Below are 21,126 nucleotides of genomic sequence, written 5' to 3'. Positions count from 1 at the left end.
CTTTGTTAAAACATTGTTACATCATAGCTTCAGTATGAGCTCCAATAATCCACTCCAGGAATTGACCCAGAGAGAAGAAGAAGGCCCGGCTCCCGTCTTCCCTCCTCTCAGCCCCACAGCCCATTTATCCCTGTCGCTGGAAACCATACTGGCACCGAAGGAGAAGCCTGGCATGCAATAGGCACTCTGTAAACATTTGTCAATGAATGAATGAGTGAGCAGAGAGTAAAAGAAAGAAGTGGAAACAGAGGACAAAGGGAAACGATGGTGCTCTTCCCGACCCAGAACAGCAGATAGAGCACGAGCTTTGAATCCAGCAAGGCCTAGTCCTGGGACACACTGACCATGTGGCCTTCGGCAAGTTATTTTACCTCCCTGAACCTCAGTTTCTTCATCTGTAAAAAGGGGATAGGAGTGCTAAGTGTACAGTGTGGCCGTCAGGATAAGACATAAAAACGCAGAAGGCATGACTGTGGTCGCCTGCCACTATGGTTGTTACTGACATGGTGGTTTCTCTGCCATCACACATAGGAAGTCAGAAAAGCAGGTATCACAGAGACTTTTTGCATCCAAGGTCTACTCAGTAAGTACCTTTTATAAGAGTATTCTTCTGAGTCACTGTATTGTCCTCTAAATTAACTTGTACCCATACGTCTCAAATGATGAGCACGTCAATGTAACTAATAGGGCAGCCATATTAACTTGAGGGGTGACAGCTCTGTTTCCTACCTAAGAATGTGCTTACTTTGAGCAGCATAATTGCAGTCTGTAATTCTATGATTCTGACAACATGCTGGGTCCCTGCTTTGCCTCTCCAGTTGGAGGAATAGGTGTCATAACGGCAAGACCAAGGAGGTGACAAAAGGTGCACATAAGAGTGGAGAAGAAGAAGCGTCCAGGGCAGGCATGGGGGCAGGTTTGTTGAAGTAGATGTACTTGGAGTGGCCTGGTGTATGATCCACCTGCCTTTTGTTGAACCCTGATGTGTGTCAGGCACTGCGATGGGTGATTTCCATCTTAGCCAGCTCATGAAGTAGGTACTGATTATTATTCACCTTCTACAGATGAGGAAACTGAAACAGGGACATGTGAACTCACTTGATTTGGAGCACATGACTGCTAATGGTGGGGCCAGGATTTCAACCTGGGCCTGTATGACTCAAAGCCTTATCTGAAATGCAGTGTCTGCTGAGGGCCTGGACATCTCTATAGACCAAAGCCACAAGTGGGAGACAATGGTGGATATACTCACATGTTTTTAAATTTTTCATTAATTACCTATATTTAAAAACTTGGAGACTTTATGTTGAATTCTAAACTTGGGGCTTATCATGGCCAATCATATCTGTCAAGATCTTCTGCATTTTTATGTCTTATGAATTGCCGCTCAGTAATGACTGCCTGGAGCCAGATAGGGTGTGCTCCCTTTAGGAAAGACAAGCAGACTTCAGTGGGCCACAGTCCTCACCAATCCCTATTGCACATTCTCTACCAGCTTCACACATTTCCTTTCTTTCCCATGCATGTTTGAGTTCAGGATCCCTGCCTTAGCATCTTTGAGGCTCTCACCTTTAGGGGGTGCCTGGAGAAAGCAGTAGAAATATTGTCTTGCCCTTTGGATCATGGTGAGACCAGAATTGGTGGTCATAGTGGGTGTGTGAAACATGGGACTATGGTGCAAGTGACATAAATTATTCCAACAGGCAGATGTCTTTTCTTAAGGGGGCACCATCTTCCCTGCCCCCAAGGGCTCAAGAATCTCTGAAAGCAGCTTGTTATCTTCTCTTATCTATCAGAAACCCTTAGTGGCTCCTACTAAACCCACTGCATTTATTTCACTGGATCTCCAAAGAATCTAGATTCATTACAGACTGTGGCAAATTCTTCCCTCCCCACAGCTCTATGGGGAGATCAGCTAACTTGATCAATAGAACCAAACTTTAATTTTTGTTATATAGCTAAGGCTATATGGTGAGGGTGGAAGGGAAAAGAAAGGGTAGGGGGGAGAGTCTTAAAATAGTATAGTTATGATTTCTCTTTGCCTTGAGGAATAAACAATGTTGCTTCAATTTTGGCTTGAGTGAAACTTGATGCAAACAGCACTGTAAATGGGTCAGGCAGTCAAGAAAGCCAACAGTTGGCCACATTTGTGCTAACTCTAGTCTTTTTGTTTTTGCCAGAGGAAAAAAAAAATTCTAATTTCTATCAGTCTAAATTGAGTTGGGGAGCATTATCAGCTGGAAGGACCCTTCTGATTTGACAGGCCCCACTGTATGATGATTAATTACTTCTCAGCTTCATTGGACTTTTCTAATTTCCTTTTGCCACTGGCTTGAGGCACCACGCGATAAGTACTGCTCTTATTATTTTGTGCAAAGGAAAATGTCTATTACGCTCTGGCGTACAAGCTAGCAGAATAAAAAGTCAGCTGATCAGGAGACTTGCAAACCCCTCTATCTCTGTTTGGTCTCCCCTGGCCTCCCTTCCTTGCTTGTTCTCAGACAGAGGTGGCCGCACACGGTTTCCTGTCAAAATAAGAAGATAAAATCATAATCTCTATCAGAGCACTTGACATTTTGAAATTTGTATAATGATTTCATGGGATTTAATCCTCCAGCTCACCACAAATCCTCCTCCAAATGCAAATGCAACTAAAATATTATACTGAAAACTGCAAAGGCCATTCTTCTTCGTCAGCCCATTTATTTAGTCATAAATTCAACTTGGGGGATTCCCTCATTAGAATATGCTACTGAAATGAGAACAATAAAAGTAATTACAATTATACTTATTACTATTATTATTATTATTATTATTATTATTAAAGAACCGTAATTGAATTTGGAAAGAGAACATTCTAAGTGGGCCTGACACCTACATTATAACGTGTGAGCTCCAGGAGAAGCTCCTATTAGCCCGCGACAGCTTGCACGGCTGATGGGCGGGCTGTCTTCTGAAGATGACCACAGCCTCTGCCATAGCAGACAATGGAGACTCAGCAGAGGCTGTTTGTTTTCCTGGCGAGCAGAGATAGGGCAAAGCACAGAGGATCTGCTTCTGCAGCCTATTCTGCCTGCTAATCCTCGGGCCCAGCTGATACTGGGTTCAGCCACTCTCGGGACGTGTTTACTGAGGCTTCCGCTGGAAAAGCCCCACGGAGCAAGTCACGGCTGTGTGTCTCTGTGTCTCCAGCTGCTGAGGAGGCTGCTGACCTCACTGGGAGTCTTCCTGCAAAGCGGGGTGGAGGAGCCAAAGCAGAGAGGGCCGAGGGCTGCGCTGGGGTGGGGGCCAAAAGGCCTGGGCTCCTCTCACAGCCTGGCACTAGCCTCTGAATGCTGCATGTCCGCTGTTACCATGCTTGTTTATCTCTGTGCTATGAGGAGCAGCTGGGAATTGCTGCAGGAGAAAGAGTTCCTTCATGTCTCTTACATAATATTAGCTAGTCTTTACTGAGTACCTACTACACAGGGAACCCTGGGCTTTAGGTATATTACCCCATGCAGGCCATGCAGGCCACTTGGTGTTGGAGCTGTTATGAACCCATTTTTAAGACAAGAACATTTCAGCATCAACATGAATTGTCTCATCCAGGATCATGCAGCTAGTAAATGACAGCCAGGATTTGATCCCAAGATGGTCATTCTCTAAACCTCTCTGCTCTACTGCCTCCTATTCGATCGTTAGCTTTGTCTCTTTTGCAAAAGCCCTGATGATGGTGTGTGCAGTTAAGAATACTGATGAGCAAACAGGATTTGTTTTTTCATCCACATACTGTTCATTATTCTCTCATTTCCGTATTTATTCTACAAACATTTATTGAGCACTTACTGTATACCAGATGTTGTCATTCCCTTAGGGATTCCCCACATAAAATCCCCAAGGTATTTGCCCTTGAAAAGCTCAGACTAATGTCAACAAATAAAAGACTGAAAGTTAAAACTCAGCAGGAAATACTGTAACACAGCAGCCTAAGAGTGATGGACCCTGCCAGAGGGAGTGGGGAGGTCTGCAAGAGCTACTGGTGTTTGACCTGAGCCGAAAAAGGCATCACAGGCAGAGGGAACAGAACGGTCAAAGACCAAAGAAGTAAATAAGTCTTGTGAGGCTCATTTGTGGGGTATTGAGTAACTGAGAGAAACCTGCCAGAAATTAAGGCTGGAAAAGGTGTTGGAGGCCAGACTGTGAGGCATCTGAAGGAGCTGGCACCAGTATAATCTCTGAAATGGACTGTTTGTGACCTTAGGCAAGTCTCTTCCCATCTTTGGGTCTCAAAATATGCAATGCAGCCATTAATCAATGCAGAAATTGAAAACCAGTGACCCATGGGCTGAATGTGGCCCACAGATGAATCCCCTTCAGTCTGCATGTTCCTTTCTTTAACAGAAAGCCACCACCCAAGAGTTCACATCAAAACCCAGATTTCTAGCATCTTTTGACAATGCCGTGACAGAAGGCTCCCACATTCCCCTTCAGCCAGAGGCGACTGGAGTGAAGAAACAGATGCACTGTTCTGAAGAACTGAGTGATTTTCAGTTTGCTGCAGTCCCCACCACTCCCTATCAAGCCCAACACCAAGGCCCACTAAAAGTCCTCATGTTTGTATTGCTGACTTATATTATTTTCTTAGAACAGAAGAATTACACCTTTGATGTATTAACCATGATGCTAACAAAAGCAGGAAATAAAATCTAGACCAATAGGGGACCACATTACAGAAAAATAGTAGAGGGCATATTTCCATGTTGGATTAAAGAAAATTTCTATGTATTTTGCATATAAACAAAAGTGCCTCTATGTTAAAAGAATTCAAGCTCATTTATTCAGTGTTCCTGCTGGCAATCAGGTTTGTACCCTGGGCTCTGTGTGTCTTTAAAACGTCACTCTGGCTCTGGAGCTGAACATCTCCAGTAGAGGCCCAGGGTGAGAAGCAGAGTGCCAGTCACCTAGTGTAACTCCAAAGGTGGCCCTTTATGCATTAACCCTCTCTGGCCTTCTCTGAATCACTTCTCTGAGAGGTGTGTGAGTCACTTGGATGGAGAGACCCACCAAGTACTGACTGACCTTTCTGGAAGAAGTGCATCATCCATTTATTGGTACATAGTCCCCCATGCCACAGAAGCCCAGGAAGAAAGACAGGGATGGGACCTTGCTATGGCACAGGTGTGGCATCCTGTGTAACAAGTAGGTTGATGGGGTGAGTTCTGGTAAACCTAGCTTTGATCTGCCAATCAGAACACTCCTATCCCCGAGGCTTCACCTTCTCTGGATCCATGCCCTTCCCCTATGAGTTTGCATGCCTACCCTTGGCCCTGAGCTCACTCATGTGGCTTGTTTTGGTCCATAAGATGTTAGCAAACAAAAAGCAAGTAGAAGAATGAAGTGTGCTTGTGCATTTCCTCTTCTTCCCTTGCTCTTCTGCCTTCTCCATGAGAATACAGCCGTGCCAGCCTGTTGGAAGATGTGACTCATGGAGCAGAGCCAAGTTGCCCAGTTGTCCAAGCCAAGGCCAGGCTAGCCCACAGCAGCCAGCTAATCCTGAGACATGGGAGAGAGCCAGCCAAGATCAGCAGTGCCTCCTAGCCAGCTGTGCCTCCTGACCACATGCTCATGTGCTAGGCCAGCTGAGAACAGAACATCTCAGTCAACCTGCAGACTCCAGAGATGAAGGAATGCTTATTGCTTAAGCAATAGTTTTGTAGTGGTTTGTAATACAGAGTTACTGTTGCAACAGACAACTGATACAGCCTTCCCACAATGGTATTTCTTCTACAACAGGACAATCTTTCTCCCAGATGTCTGCAGCCCCCACCTCTTAGTTCAAGGCTCACTCCTAGAAGATGAAGTGGTTCAGAGCTCAAAGTGTTTGGTGTCTTCCAGACACTGGGGTTTAACTCTGCCAATTCTCAGCTCTATCACTTTTGACAAGCATGTGTAGAACATTCAGCCCAGTGCTTGCCATATAGTAAATGCTCAATAAATATCAACTGGTGTTACTCTCATCCCTTCCCCTTTCCTCTTTGTATGAATTTCTCAAACTCTTGGTGCAGTTTTATCTTTCTTCCACACAGCAAAGGGCACCCAGGTGACTCTTTCAATCTGCATGATGCTTGGTGATGCCAGGGCACACGCTTGCAGAATTTCCTCTGGCAAGAACCATGGACAATGCTTAGAAGACCCTCACTGCCTGGCCCATTTTTAGTAGGTCACTGGAGATGGCCATAAGCATGCTGAGACACTCTGGACATTATTTTGCACTTAGAAAACATAATCAGTGACACATCTACAAGATAAGTTTATCACCCAGAGAGGCTGATGGTGCAAAAAAATGAGATTCTTTTCATATTGGAAATACCAGTGTTTCCCAAAGTGTGTACTAAGAGAATGTTTTTATATGACACCCCTTAAAGAAATAAATAATAGATAGGTTGATAGACAATAGATAGATAGATAGATAGATAGATAGATAGATAGATAGATAGATAGATAGATAGATAGATGTAGATAGATAAGTAAGACAAATCGTGAGCCAAACAGGCTTATTTGTCAAAAGATTTCTCAGGGACTTTCTAGAAAAACATGTATTATTTCTCTCCAGAATGAAGGTAGAGACTATTGTATTTTCTGAAAGTGATTTAAGCTCAAAACCCACATTTTCAGAGCAAACTTTGTGGGGACTAATAGCATATGGAATATCTTTTTGGGAAATCATGACTTGGACACCAAGTTCACAGTATGGCTGAAACTGCAGATGAAGCAAGAAGAGGAAGCAAGAAGGAAGCATGGCATGGACTGTTCTCTTCCTGATGGCCCTTGGCTCTCGTGTTTGCGTCTGTCCTTACTCCTGTTTGTTTTGCCACCAATAAGAGCCAAAAGTTTGACTTGCCTTAGTATGGCTTTTTTTCTTCTTCTTGGAATGAATCATGCAGTCAGATGTGCGCAGTTCACCGTTCCTTCCATATAGCATGAACACACAAGAAGATAAGAGTACTTTCTTTGTGCCAAAATAAAGCAGGGGTACTAGAAGAATTATTACTTCTTCACCATCACACCAATCAGCTGAGGTTTAAATGGCATTCTGTCAGTGTGTCTGAGATGATTTCCTTTTTTCTAAAAAGGCATACAAGATACCATTACATTTCATCATGGGACAATTGTTCTCTGAGCAGTGTGTTATTTTCCTGTAGATAATCCCTTACCAGACTGTGGATTTTCCACGTTCGACATCAGCCACTACAACCAAAAAGCAACGAACTGTGTTATTGACAATGTTTTAATTACGATACATAAAAGATACCAGGCAGCAAGAATAAGAAAATTATCTGCTTGTAGTGGCATTTCTCTGTTTATGAAAGCTCACAGGGGTGGTTCTGGTATGAAGCAGATACAAATATTTTTGGTTAATGCTAAAAATTCTAGTAGCATGTATGGGATTGTTTTCAAAGAAATAAGAACATTAATCGACACAATTGTCCCTGGCAGCACCATAAATGAAATTAGAAGCTCTTAGAACTGTGGCCTTGCAACAATGTTAGTGTGAAATATAACCACTGAATTGCTTTGTTCTTTTTCCCAATAAAAGGTGGAAGCTATTGAGTGTTGTTATTAGGCGACTAAGCTGGGCTTCTGTACAGCATAGTTTTGTGTGTCTGAACCAGCAAAGGCTTTTGAAGTCCCACGATTCCTTCTGCTTGCTAATTCTTCCATTTGTTTGATTTTTGGTACAAAGAAAATGAAAGAATATGATGAGATTATGGCATTTTAAGTCAATATTTATTAAAAAATCAATCTAGATGAAAATCTGCCCATCCCTCTAATTAGATGAGGCAACTTGAGGTTGATTTTTAATTGCAAAAGTAATTACACGGAGCAGATAGCCAGTGACATTTGATTATCTAGGTGATTGATTAAAAAGCCGAGCCTGGCGAGCAGATTGCCAGCGAGGGAATCCAGACAAAAGAGCAAATTAAAAAAGTTGTCCTGTTAGTAATCACAAAATTCAAGGATGAAATTACAGAACCAAACACCTCCACTGCCCCTCGTCGTCATCGCTCCCTCCGCACACATCCACCCCAATGCCTGAGAAAGAAATGGATTAGTGGGAAATTCATCGAAGAGGGAAAAAAAGGGAACAGAATTCATAGCTGAGAATAGGGCTTTTAACAAGTTGAAACAAATTTCTCCAGTTTTGTTATAAACTTTGTTTTTGGCAAGAGAGATGTTTTCATAAAGGATCTTTTCAGAATGTTTGGTGATATTAATGTATCTATTAAGAGAGAGGGAGAGGGAAAGAAAAGTCTCACTTTCGAGCAGAATAGGATATTAAGATGTCTTGCTGGTCCTTCATTTCATTATAACATGAAAGCCTGGGGAACAGGCTGTACATTTGGCAAGAGAATCCTTGGATTTGTAAACAGCCCTAGCTGACATATTGGGCAGAATAATGAAGGGGCTCCCCAGTCATTCAGAGGGACCCGGGTGGGTATTGTGGATAAAGGTGGAAAGGGTATGCAGCAGAGCAGTCCCCAGGAGAACACCGGGTCTGGCTCACAGCTATGAACTCAGGTCTCCGAAAGTCCCAGAAAAGCAAAAGGGAAACTGAGGTAGGGCCACCCAGGGCAGTCCTGGCTGTCTGGAGAATTCTGTGCTGCCTCCCTGTGACTGCTATGGGAAGGATGTAATGAAGCAGTCAGGAGACAAAGTCTCAATCACTGCTAACATCTATCCTCCTGCTTCGTCAGCAGATGCCATCCAGGCAGACAGTCGAACCAATGCAATGTATTCCTTACAACCTTCCAGGGCGGCTGATTTCAGCTATTTCTGGGGTCAAGAGCCTGTAGGGAGATGCACACCCCAGGAGACAGATGCTTGGATTCCTGTCCTCTGATACTAGTTAATACAACCCCCTTCTTGTATTCATTACTTCGCTTTTCTAAAAACCCACTTATTCCTTCCACACATGCTTTTGTTAAAGTAGTTTGATACTACGGTTAAGAATCCAAACTCTTAGCATTACCCAGGGCAACTGGAGTTACACACACCCTCTGAATTAGCAATTCTTCCACTAGGTATGTGTCCTAGAAAGACATGTGCAATGTACACCAGGAGACGTATGCAAGACCCTTCATAGCAACATGGTTCATATAGTGGCCACAAATTGGGAGCAGACCAAATGCCCATCAGCTGAAAAATGGATAAATACATTAGGTATATCACTTAATGTCATGTTCTACATGCAACATTTCACCATCACAATATTAAGCCCAAGCCAGCAAGACACAAAAGAGTATAAGCTCAGTGATTCCATTCACACAAAGCTAAAAAATCAAGGACAGCTAAATTATATTATCTAAGAATCTATAGGTAGCTCAGGAAAGGATTACAGTCAGGGAAGAGGTTCAGGGAGCCCTTGGGATACTTGAAATATTGTATTTTTTCTCACTGGTGGTGTTTACCAATTTTTTGTCCAACTGTACAACTATGTTTTATGGGTTTTTTTTCCTAAATGTAGATTATATTAAACACATACACACACTTATAAATAGATATATGTGAATTTAAAAATGGACTGTAGAATGCTCAACAAATTCATGCCAATGGGAAGAAGAGCAAGTGGACCACAGATGTGAAACTTCAACTTCATTGGAATGTTTTATTCCTTTTTATTTAAAAAATAATGCCTTAACTTCATTTGTTAGGTTTGAGTTCTTTTGTTTAAAAAAGACATTGCAAATATGGCAAAATGTTAACAGACATAAATTGTAGTTCATGAGAACATGGATGTATTTCACCCTTATTTATGTAATTTTCTTTTCAAGAAATTCTGAAAAAATAAAGGAACACTGCATATGTAAAACACTTTAATAAGGAAATGTGCTCATTGTATGAGAGTCAGATGAGGAAGACCCTGATTTGCCTGAGGTGGGTGGGGAACGTTCTCCGAGGAGGTAACACTTGAGCAAATCTTGGCAGAAAAGGGGGAATCCACCACATAGACAAAGATGATGAGTGCTTGAATGGAAAAGAACACTGCACTTCGAGAAGAATGCAGACACGTGGTGTTCCTGGAAGCCTTCTCGGGGGCTCAGTTTCCCCATCTGTAAGATAAGCCATTTTCCCATCTCTCGCATAGCAGGCTCCAGAAAATAAGGAGACTCGGTATAGCAAAGCAGTTAAGACCTGGGCTTCTGACACAGCCTGCCCAAGTTCAAATGCAGCTCTATTACTTATTAGCTGGGAGACTTCGGGAGAGACAATCAATCTCCCTGTGTCGGGAAAACCAGTGGTAACAGTATTTCAGTATTTACCCTGTAGGATTTTGGTAAGGATGCAGCGTGTTCACACACTTAAAGAATACAGATTGGTGCTTGGCAGATATCATCAGCTTGAATTATGATGATGATGATGATGGGAGGATTTATTTATTTATTTCCAGGCATCTGTGGCACCCTTCACTGCTCATACATCTCCTCCATCCACAGTTTCACTGGACAGGGATTCTGCCCTGTTTGCCTGGGGAGTTCTCACAGCCACGTGCTCAGCTCATCCAGTTCACCTGATGGATGTGTTTCCAGATTTGCCAAGTATTCCCTCTCCGTGATACCCCCTCCTTCTCCTCTAATAGCTACTTTTTGCTAGGATTTCATTAATTCTTCCTTGTCTGAGTTTTCCCTTCTTATCGTTACTGTCAACCAAATTCTCCAAAGGCCACAGGCAAAGCTCTCCCAAATCCATGCTCATTAAATTGCCCTCCCAGGAGGGAAGGGGACTAGTCCTGGAGATAACAAGGAAGACACCATTGTTGCCTTTTCCTTTACGCAGGGCTTTTGAGCAGGGCTTCTCTCTGGTAGGTTCTGTTAGGTAAATGTTCCCTAGCAGGTGCATTCTGTCTGGAGGCAGGAAGCCTGGCAAGTGAATGAGCATCTTTTCTTCACTCACACTTCAGAGTTGCCGTCGGGGAAGCAGGCAGGGGCACAGCGTGGGGTCTGAGCCTCGGCTGTCAGAGCTGGCGGGAAGCACTGCCAGCCCCTGGCCCAGCCCTCTCGCCACACAGATGAGGAAACTGAGGCCCAGGGAAGGCAGAGCTAGGAATACATCAAGTTTCCTGATTTCTAATCCATTACTCTCTCTGCCACATGGATTCACTCAGCGGCTCTCTCCCATCGCTAGGAGCAGTAAAACCATGGTAAAAAAAATGTCCCCAGTTTTTCATGCCTCCCTGGAAACACATTGTTTCTGATGTTATTGCAGTTCCTTATTTTACGAGGTGGAAGCCTCTAGAAAATTCTGCACTAGTTTGCTCCAGCCACCATAACAAAGCACCTCAGACTGGGTGACTTCAACAGCAGAAATTCATTCTTCCACAGTCCTGGAAGTCAGTAGCTCAAATCAAGGTGTCAGCAGCGTTGACTTCTGAGGCCTGTTTTCTGGGCTTGCACGTGGCCATCTTCTCCCTGTGCCTTCACGTGATCTTCCCTTTGTGCATGTCTGTCCTAATCTCCTCTTCTGAGAAGGACACCAGTCTCACTGAATTGGGGTCCCAACCCACGTGAATCATTTTACCTGAATCCCCTGTTTAAAGGTGCTCTCTTCAAACACAGTCACATTCTAAGATGCTAGGGGTTAGGACCTAAATGTATGAAATTGGGGCTGAACTCGTGACTGGTCTTGGCCAACAGAACGTGGCAGAAGGGATAATACCACCTCTAAGCCAAGGCCTCACAGAACTTCATGCGCTTCTGCTTGCAGAACGCTGCCAGTGAACAAGCTTGGGTGAGGACAGTCTTATTCTCCTCTATTGGCCACATGGAGGAGAGGGGAGGCCATTCCAGATCAGACTAGCCAGCCAGCTGCAAAACGTGAGTGAGCAAAGCCAAGAGCTGCAAAATCAGTCCACAGGTGACTTGTCACCTGACCACAGACACTTTAGTGCACCCAGCCCAGCCCAGCAGAACCACCCATCTGACCAGTAGACCTGTGCACTAACTGAAAGGTTTTCATTTTTAAGCCACTGGGTTTTGTGTGTGTTTGTTACATGGCACATTATGATGGATAAATGTTACATTAGCTCAGCATCCATCAGCCTCCCTACTATTAATATTCTTTTGCATTCATTGAGCAGTTTACTCTGAACACTTACTATCCCAAGCACTTTACATGTGTTAGCTTATTTGACCATTTTATTCCCATTTTCAGATCAAGAACCTGAGGAAGTGAGAGTGTGACTTGCTTAAGGTTACATAGTGTGATTGTGGCAAGGATCAAAATTGGAGCTCAGGCAGATGGGCTTTAGAATCCATGTTCTTTGATCATGACTTTAAGGTGCTTTTCTGGTATTGTTTACCAGAAATCACTTCCCTTCTACTAAAGTCAGATATGGCAGGAGACCAATTCCCAGGACTCACAGCCCAGATCTCAGGGATCCTCTTCCTAGGGAATCTTGGGAGGGTCTGGGAGGAGGTGTGGGGCTCTTTTCCTAATTGCTCCTAGTGTGTGACTTCAGTATAGTTTCTCCCCCTGCATCTAGAATAGCAAGAATGCTTGGAGGCTGTTCTCTGAGAAGTAATGGTAGTGACCCAGACAACAGGGAGCCCCAACATTCACGTCCCTATCGGTCTGCTCTTGGAATGAGAAGTTTGAGTCCCATCTTTCTATTTTGTAGACCCAGAGCTTCCTTGGATCCTGCTATTCCTGAGGCCCACCACTCCATCTTCGATCAATTTTGTGAACTCTATATTCTTTCAATAAACCGTTGGTGTTTAATCAGCCAAACCAATTAACACCAAGAAAAAGCATTTTGCCAGCAACAGTATTTCATTCATTCAACAAACTATATGCCATGTGCTATTGTAGGTGCTGCAGATACAGGAGTGACTAAGCATACACTCATGGAGCATATGTTCTGGCAAATATAGGCCCTTTCCTGGTAAAGGCATTTGTGGGAAATGCAAGTACATCTTATCCTTCACGGCAGTCAGGTGATCACGGCTTTCGGCGTCAGTCTGATATGGATTTAAATCCTGTAGAAATGTCTTTGAAGCTTCATGTTTGAGCCCCAAAATGCATTTGAATTGTGTTCTTGATTACATCTAATAGATACATCTTCTGTTATATCTTCCTAATTGCCTTATTATAAAGACATTCCTGCTGTGTGACTTTACACAAGTCCATCAGCTATCAGCTTCTCCAGCTCTCTTTTTGCCTCTTGTCTCTGTACATGGGGTGTTGTAATTCCTAGACTCAGTAATAGCAGCTGTCCCCTAGGTAACTAAGTTCCCAGGCATTTTCTATTTTCCTATTAACTCATATAGTCCTTGTACCAACTCCATGAGATCGATGCTCCAGGCTGATCAGTCTCTGGGCCAGCCCCTTGCCATGTCTGCTTGAACATCCGCTCCCCCACCTCACCCTTCCTCCCCTGTTCTGCTCTGTGTCACAGGGAATGAAGCTCTGTAAATTGCTTCCTAGGCTTCCTTGCCTGCTCCCAGGCATTGGCTCCTACCACATGGTTCTGACTCCTGGGATCCCAAATGCCATCTCCTCCCTGGGCCCTAGCCCTGGGGCAGAACCAGTTCTTACTGGTAATCTCCATGTTTTTTCACTACCCCTCTTTGAGTGTATTAGCAATTCTATGCTGCATAACTCTGCGTGTGTGTGTGTTTCTTTTTTGTTTTTAAGAAGGCAACGGTTCTGTAGTCTCTGAATAAGGATTTACTCTGAGCCAGCTATCAGGAGGGGGAAGCCACAGCCCCCAAGTTCCTGTGGTTTAGCACAGAACTATGGCTGGGACAAGGAGTAGGTCCTGACGTCACCATACACCAGTGAGCCAGATGAGGCTGGGCTTTTACAACATCACAGCTTTTTATCCAAATAATTTTCTATTTCATATGTTATTTCATTGTTTCCACTCTATCTAAAAGGAACTAAGGGGACTTACAATGATTTTAAAAAGTAATCATTCTCCAGCTATCTGTGATGTGTAACACACCACCCCAAACCTTAAAACACCAATGGCCATTCCCTTACCACTTCCAGGGCTGGATGGGACTCAGCCAGTGGGTCCTCACTCGAGGTCTTCCTGTGGTTTCAGACAGATGGCTGAGACTGGAATCATCTGAATGCTGGCTCATTCCCATGGCTGCTGCTAAGCTGGGAAGACCCCAACAGGTGGGAGCCAGAACAGGTGTGACGCCTCAGGCATCCCTCTCTAAGGGCCTCTCCATGGGGTCTTTCCAGCCGGGGGCTTCACAGGGGTGTACATGTTCCAAGAGAGATTCAGAAAAAAGCTGTATCATTTTTTATTTTTATCTGAATGTTCTTTAAAAAAAAAAGTCACACAGTAAAAAATTGACTTTTTAGTGTACTATTCTACGTAAATTAACACATGTACAGAGTCACATGACCACCACCACAATCAAGACACGGAACAATTATGTCACCCCAAAAACCCCTCTTGCTATCTCCTGCTAGTTGCACTCTTCCCTGCTCAGAACTTCCTGTGTCCACTGATTTGTTCTCTGTCACCACAGCTTTGTCTTTTTTGAAAATGTTATTTTTAATGGGATTATATGCTATCTGAAGTTTTAAGACTGGCTTCTTTCACTCAGGATAATGCCTTTGAGGTCCATCCAACTGTTGTGTGTATCAGTGGTTTCTAGCTTTATATTGTTGAGTGGTATTCCATGCTACGGTTTGTTGATCCTCCACCCAATGAAGAAAATTTGGATTCTTTTCAGCTTTTGGCAATTGTGTATAGAAGTTCTATAAACGTTTAGGTACAGGTTTTAATTCAAACATACGCTTTCATTTCTCTAAGGTAAATAACCAAAAGTGGGTTTGCTGGGTCATAGAATAAGTGTATGTTTACAAGAAATTGCCAAACTGTTTTCCAGAGCTTTTGTTTTGTTTTGTTTCCATACTTTACATTCCCACCATCAATATATGAATGATTCTATTGCTTCTCAGCCTTTTGGTTAAGAGAACGAGTGTAGTATCTGTTCTTATCAGTTTAATAAGTGATTCAGTTACTCCACACCCTTGTCAGCAATTGGTATTGCCAATATTTCTTATTTTCACCCTTTCATAAGAATATAGAAGTATCTCATCATGATTTTAATTTGCATTTCCCCTAATAGCTAGCAAAGTCTTATCTAGCTAGAAAATGTCTTTTTAATTCCTACTTTGTTGAAAGTTTTATCATAAATGTATGTTGAATTTTGCCAAATTATTTTTCCTCATCTGATGGAACTGTCATCAAATTTAAATATCATTTTTTATGTATTATACTTACACATTGCAGACTCCATCAGACAATGTTATAATTTTTGGTTTCAACCAACAGACATTTTTTAAAGAACTTAAGAGAAGATTAGTCTATTATATTTTTCCAGGTATCTACCATTTCTGTTACTCTTCCTCCATTCCCAATATTCCAGATTTCCTTGTAATATCACTCCCTTTCTGAGAAACTTCCCATAGCGATTGTTTTAGAGCAGGTCTGCTGGCAATGAACCGTTCTTGTTTACCTTCGTTTGGGAGTGCATTTATTTCATCTTCATTTCGAAAAGATATTTTTTCTGCTTATAGAATTCTGGGTTGCTGGATTTTTCCCCCCCTTTTAGCACTTTAAAAAATGCCATTCCACTTGTTTCTGGCCCCCAAGGTTTCTGATGAAAATTCACCATCATTCAAATTGTGTCTTACTATAATATGTGGTGTTTACCTGGCTCATGTAAAGATATTTTTCTTTGATCTAGTTTTGAGAGTTTGATTATGATTCCTTTAGGTTTAGTTGTTTGAGGTTCACTGAGATTCTTGAATTTGTAAGTTTATGTCTTTCATCCTCATTCATTCCTCTGTCATTTCATTCTGTTATTGAGCCCATCTGGTGAGTTTTTCATTTCAGTTATTGTATTTTTCAATTCGAAAATTTTCATTATATATAGGCTGAGCTTTTTGATTTTCTATTTATTTCAAGAGTGTTCACAATTACCTGTTGGAGCTTATGTGTAATTGCTTCTTTGCCAGATGTTTCCAACATCTTAAGAGTTATCTCAGTGTTGGCCTTTTTGGTTACCTTTTCCCATATAAGTTGAAATGTTTCTTGTTCTTCATATTTCAAGTAATTTGAGTGCTATCATGGGCATTTTGAATGATGAAACACTAGGTCTTATATAAATCGTATGAAGAAGGTTGATATGTTTGTTTTAGCAGGCAATCTACTTGTCCTACAAGTTTCAACCCATCTTTTGTGGGCTAGGGTTCTAATAGTTTAAGTTTTAAAACCTTTATAGTGCTAACTGAATCTGGTCTGCATGTGCACTACCCAGTAGCCTGTCTGGCATTTTGGAAGTGGTCTAGGTGTCAGTTTAGTTCTCAAAGTCTTTGGTAAGCTCATTTGAATCAGATCCACCTGTGTGATACTCAGAGGTGAGCCCAGGAACTCATAAACAACTTTCTAGAGTTTCTTTCCTGAATTCTTCTCCCTTTGCCACCTCCCTGTTACTTTTCAGTACATTGAGGAGTCCCTTTTCATTTCTCCATTCAGGAATCTGGGGCTTTAGTTACTCTAATCTGCCACATATTTCCTTGTCTGTACCTGTATCCAGAGTCAAGTGGTGGAAAGACCAGGAGAAAAATGATAAGCCCACCCTCCCAGTGATATTTCAAGTTCTGGTCTTCTTCCCAAATCTGCCTGCTACTCATACTTCTCAGAGTTCTCAGATCTCTGCTCCTTGTTGTTGTGTTCATCTTTTATAGCTGCATTCAGTGAGAGAGACGGGGAAAGTGTGCGTATCCCATCTTAGCTAGAGTCAGAACTAACCTATATCATCTTTTGTGATCTCACAAGTCACGTGGCATCACTCCTGCCATACTCTCTTAGTCAAGACACTCATCAGTCTTCCACAAATAGTAGTAAAGAAGAAAGAAATTAGACCAAATGGAAAATAAGCAGAAACTCGAGATAAGGGCTGTTGTGAGTAAAACGTGTGCCCAAGGTCCTGGAGACCTGTTGCTCTGCTCCTCATATTTCCAGAGCAGCCTAGTAACTAAGGTAAGGCAGGAAAGGGCACAGCTCAAATCTTTACAATAGTGCCTCTCATATGTGTGCAGTAGTATAGCCCTGGGGAGCCCAGGAGCAGAGCCTCAGTGGCTCCTCCTCTACAGGGAATAATGACAATATGGGAGAGTGTGAGGGTGCTCCTGGTTTTGTAGATTCTCCCCAGAGAAACTGTATTGGGCTGGAGAGGTTGGTTTTGTAAGTTTCATGGGGTATCCCTACAATAAAAATAATTCCATCTCTCCAGAGATGATTGACTTCTCTCTGGTTTTGAAACCCAAGAGCAGCTTCTTCTATGGACCCTCCTAAAGACACTGTGACCAGATGACAAATAACCTAGAAAAAAACAACAGAATCCTTGCAGCGATGCTACAAGTCAAGGCTTTTTGTCATAGATGTCAAGGACAGTGATGCTCATGGAAGGCACCCTGAGTTAGAGTCTCAGCTCACCACATCACAAGCTTTGTGGCTTGAACAAGTTACTCAATTTTCTAAACCTCAGTTTCATGTCTCAGAGATAATGATGGTATCTACCTTAAAGTTATTGTGAGGCTTAAATAAATGAGATCAAGTCTATAAAGCACAGTGCCTGGAACTCAGCATGCCCTCCCTGAGTGCCAATTTTTACTGACATCAGACATGTCAGCCAGAGGCCAGAACCTAGCCTGAGGCCAACTTCTCAGTGCCTCAGTTCCCTCCTCTGTAAACTGGAAATAATAATAATATCTATCTCTTAGGATTATTGAAAGGACTAAATGAGGAGTGTGGGAAATGGGAGGATGTTGATCAAAAGATACAAAGTTTTATTTATAAGATGAATAAGTTCTGGGGATCTCATGTACAACATGGTGATTACAGTTAACAATATTGTACTGTACACTTGAAATTTGCTGAGAGAATAAATCATAACTGTTCTCACCCCACACAATAAAGGTAACCATGTGAGGTGATGGATGTGTTAACTAACTTGATTGTGGTGATCATTTCACAATGTGTAGGTGTATTATCATCATCACATTGCACACCTTTAAAAATCACATTTGCAAGCTAAATATACACAATTTTTATTTGTCAATCATGCTTAAATAAAGCTAGAAAAGATAAAAATTTTTTAATTTAAAAACCATTTTAAAGGGATTAAATAAGCTAACCAGGTAGAGCACTTAAAACAGTACTTGAGCAAAACAAGTCTGCATAAGCCTGAGTAAGTATTACTGCAAATTTATGAACTGTGAAACTGGGGTATGTGTATTTCAGTGTTAAATAACATCATTTCAAGGGGCTACAGAAAGTCACATGTTAAACATGGTATATTTTCCCAGAGTATCAACTTGACATCAACTTGACAATTTGAGAAGAAAGATTTAATATGCAGGACTGATGTGTGGCCAATGACACTTTTCTGCAATGATCTGTGGTTGATACCAAATGATCCAAAGAATTCTATCCTTCCTCCCAAAAGTGATGTCTGGATTCTAGGGAGAAGGGAATGGAGACCCCTGGAAAACATGGAGGAACCTGGCCACCGAGAGATTTTGCAGGCACCATGTCATCACAGCCCTGGCATCTTTCTCCATCCCGGCTGCTTCAAGCACAGCCGTTTTCCACATTCCCCTTCATTAAACAAGAAACTCAGATGTTGGTAATTAGACTGCCATCCCCAGCTGCCAAGTCACATTCGGTTCCAAAAAGCCCTGTATACTGCTACTTGTGTGTTTGTTAACAATGTCCCCACAACAGGTCTGCAATTAGAGCCCATCTGTTGGGTTTCTCAGACAGCATTGCCAATTGGGCTGCTGAACCTGGAGTCCTCATTGTTGCAAATTCCTGACCAAAAACCCTGCAGCGGAAGGCGCAACTTGTTCCTGAGTGAGTGTCTGGAGCTGGGGGCAGGGGGGGCAGAGGCCTGGACACCAGTCATAATGGGAACCCATAAGGAATGTTAAGGAAGGTGGGAGTGACCAGGTGATGGCAGGGGAGGTATATGTGGTTCCCACGAGGTGTCTGTGCTGCTCTTCCCAATCAAAGCAGGCCCCCTCCTTTCTCTAGCTGGTGCTTCCGTCCATCTGGCCACACCCTGTGGGGCTGCCTGCTGCTGCTGGCATACAGAGGTCATTTCTCGGCCAGTGCTGGTGGTTAAAACCAGGTTTCATTGCTTCCGTCAGGAGCCGGGGCCCCCAGTCCCACCCCGGTAGGAGATGCCTGATAGCCAACTTCACCTCCTTCCTCCACAAGTCCAGTCTTACAAAGGATCCAAAGATCAACAGGTCTTCCCACTGGGAACTGCCTGCGGGCTATAGAACAGGCTGAAGGTGGGTTGGGGGACACAAAGCCAGGAGCATGAGGGTGCAGGTACAGAACATTGAAACCCAACAAGTTAAAAAATGTATTTTCTGAGATGAAAGCTAAGCATGTCTGCACCAGAAAAGAGTTACTGAGAAGTGACTTGGTGTGAGGCTCCTCGCCAGGCACTATAAGGACCAGAGAAGTTAGGGAGACATGCCTTCCCATCTACCTTCGGAAGCTTTGACTAAAACAGCCATTTTCAACCCCAACTTCACACGCGCATCTCTTGGGCAAAAAAAAAAAAAATTGATGCAATTATGAAAGCAAATTTCATTTGCATTAGCACCTAAAAGAATTAAATACTTAGGCATAGTCTAACCACAGAGGTAAAGAACTTGTATGCTGAAAACCACAAAGACTGATGAAAGAAATTAAAGCTTGAAATAAATAGGAAGATACCCCTTGTTCTTGGATAGGAAGATGTCAGGACTACCTAAAATGAATTACAGATTCAACACAATCCCCATCAAAATTCCAACAGCCTTTTTAGTGGAGAAGTGGAAAAGTCAATCCTCAAATTCATATGGGATTGCAAGGGGCCCCAGAAAGCCAAAATAATCTTGAGAAAAGAATAAAGTTGGAGGTCTCATACTACCTGACTTTGAAACTTCATGCAAAGCTACTGTAAGAAAACAGTATGGTACTGGCATCCAGAAAGGCATATAGACCAGTGGAATATGATAGAAAGTCCAGAAATAAACCATCACACATATGGAGCTGTAAGACTGAATGTTTATGTCCAAATTAATCTGTTGAAGTCCTAATCCCAATACGATGGTATTTAAGGGTGGGTCCTTTAGGAGGTAATTAGATCATGAAAGTGAAGGGCTCATGAATGGGATTAGTGCCTTTATAAGAAAGGACATGGGAGAGAGAATTTCTCTCCTACGTGAGCCTACACCAAGAAGACATTCATCTGCAAGCCAGGAAAACAGCCCTCCCCAAGAACCCAACCATATTACCAGATCTCAGACTTCCAGCTCCAGAAGTAGCTATTTGTTGTTTAAGCCACTCAGTCTACGGTGTTTTGGTATAGCAGCCCAAACTACATATGGTCAGTTGATTTTTGACAAGGTTGCCAAGACCATTCACCAATGAAAGGGTAGTCTCAAGGTGGAAACAATCCTAGTGTCCATCCACAGAGAAATGGATAAATAAAATGTGTCATATACACACAAAGGGATATTATTCAGCCGTAAAAAGGAATCGAATTTTGATGTATGCTACAACATGGATGGACCTTGAAAATATTAGGCTAAGTGAAATAAGCCAGAAACAGAAGGACAAATATTGTACAAGGGACCTAAAATATATAAATCTGTAGAGACATAAAGAAAAATAGAGGTTACCAGGGGCTGGCAAAAATAGGGAAGGAAGAGTTATTTGTTATTGACTAGAGTTTTTTTTGGAGATAATGACATTTTAGGTATAGATAGTTGCAATGGTTGTGCAATGGTATTAATGTGTTTAGTGCCACTGAACTGTATACTTATGAATGGCTAAAATGATAAATATTATGCCTATTTTGTCACAATATGCAAAAAGAATAAATAAAAAATACTAATTCGGGGGTCCCACTCCAGACTAATTAAATCAGAACCCCTGGAGATACATCCCATGCTTCCTGGTTTTTAAAAGCTCCCCTGGGGATTCCAATGTCAAAGTTGAGAACGACTGGTCCAATAGAAGAAAGCAGACAAAGCATCCTGGTAGCAATAATAATA

At 42.5% G+C, this 21,126-nt stretch overlaps 1 pseudogene; it reads left to right on the top strand.

The window, feature by feature from the left end:
* The first annotated feature begins 14,949 nt into the window (after positions 1–14,949).
* On the top strand, positions 14,950–15,077 carry LOC118910208 (U2 spliceosomal RNA; annotated as a pseudogene).
* The last annotated feature ends 6,049 nt before the right edge of the window (positions 15,078–21,126 follow it).

Source organism: Manis pentadactyla, chromosome 15 (genome assembly GCF_030020395.1).
Source record: "Manis pentadactyla isolate mManPen7 chromosome 15, mManPen7.hap1, whole genome shotgun sequence".
Taxonomy (NCBI): domain Eukaryota; kingdom Metazoa; phylum Chordata; class Mammalia; order Pholidota; family Manidae; genus Manis; species Manis pentadactyla.
Note: the sequence above shows the minus strand (reverse complement) of the source record. Positions and strands in the feature narration are given on the sequence as shown.